General features: G+C 47.6%; 1 long non-coding RNA gene across 1 annotated transcript in view; it reads left to right on the top strand.

The window, feature by feature from the left end:
* Positions 1–1,366, top strand: part of LOC106818963 — a 12,668-nt gene extending 11,302 nt beyond the window's left edge. Inside the window, exon 3 of the long non-coding RNA XR_001395322.1 lies at positions 1,355–1,366. This is a non-coding gene — a long non-coding RNA (uncharacterized LOC106818963). The remainder of the gene's footprint in view (positions 1–1,354) is intronic.
* The last annotated feature ends 218 nt before the right edge of the window (positions 1,367–1,584 follow it).

The raw sequence follows: 1,584 nt of genomic DNA on the forward strand, positions 1-1,584 counted from the left end.
GACGTATAGAGGGCGCCATTACCTCACTTACGTATAGAGGGCGCCATTACCTCACGTATAGAGGGCGCCATTACCTCACTAACGTATAGAGGGCGCCATTACCTCACTTCCGTATAGAGGGCGCCATTACCTCACTCACGTATAGAGGGCGCCATTATCTCACTTACGTATAGAGGGCGCCATTACCTCACTTACGTATAGAGGGCGCCATTACCTCACGTATAGAGGGCGCCATTACCTCACTCACGTATAGAGGGCGCCATCACCTCACGTATAGAGGGCGCCATTACCTCACTTACGTATAAAGGGCGGCATTACCTCACGTATAAAGATTGCTATTGCCTCACTTCTAGAGGACATTGTTATTTTATTTATAGAGGGCGCAATTATCCCGCATATAGACGGCGCCAGTATCTCACAACTACGCGACACGTCTACCTCGCATATAGAGGGCGCTGTCACGTCGTATATGTGTTGCCTCCCACAATCTCACAGCGAGTCCAATTCTCTCACCGAACAAGTGGGAATTGTCATGTACGAGAGGCCTGTAGCGCCGTCTGCTGGTGTCTTGTGGAATCTGCTGGGGTCTAACGGCGGTGCCAGAAGCTGGTGAGAGGTCGGCAGATACAGGGTATGTAACGGCTCTATACCCTGCTGCACAGAGTCTAGACGAGTCACATGCGGCATGGCGATTGTCACGCCACCTGGCGGTGTCTCATCTCTGCTTGTGTCGTTCTGTCCCCACCTCTATCTCTCTGTCTCTTTCTAGCGCATTCATTCTCTCTCTTTTGTTCTCTCATTTATTTACCCTCGTGCATATGGCTATCTTGCTCTGCTTGTGCATCTGTCTCGGTAATTTCGTCTCTTTATCCGTTTATCCGCTCTGTTCCTGTCTATGTCTGTTTCTCACTTTCCACCTCTCTTGCTCCCCACTTTTTCCCCTTCGCAGTGCGTCTCTATGTATTTCTCTCTCGATATATATCTTGATATCTGTCATTTATTTCATTTACTCGGCCTGGAGTTATGCTCATCAAGATATGCGCCATCCCGTCTCATTCTCTTCTCCCTCTGTATCGTTTCTCCCACTTCTCTCTTCTTCTCTTTGCGACTAGACTTTATTCTCTCAATGTTGCTCACTGCTTTTCTGTCCACAAACGTATCTATTTCTCTCTCTGCCCCTCTCTCCGTCTCTACCTCTCCCTCGCTCTATTTTGCTCTCCATCTCTCTTCATCTCTCCATCACTCTCTATCTCTCTCTCTCCCTTTCTCTCTCTCTCTCTCTCTCTCTCTCTCTCTCTCATCTCTCTATTACTACGCCACTCACTATCCTTTTATTTTACTATTTTACTCCCAGGTGTCTAGGTAAAATAATGGCGCACATTCTTTATCCCCTCCTCTTGTATCTTACTCGTTCTCTCTCTCTCTTCTACAGATCCTATAGACCAATATAGTCTCTGTTCCTATTGCCGGCTTCTTTCCGCTCCTTTTCTACGTTGCAGTCTTCTATGCGGCATACTCTTCTCTCTCTCTCTTCTCCTTACTGCTCTCTCTCTCTACTCTTCTCTTCTCTCCTCATCTACTCTT

This window comes from Priapulus caudatus, unplaced genomic scaffold (assembly GCF_000485595.1).
Source record: "Priapulus caudatus unplaced genomic scaffold, Priapulus_caudatus-5.0.1 Scaffold2692, whole genome shotgun sequence".
NCBI classification, from domain to species: domain Eukaryota; kingdom Metazoa; phylum Priapulida; class Priapulimorpha; order Priapulimorphida; family Priapulidae; genus Priapulus; species Priapulus caudatus.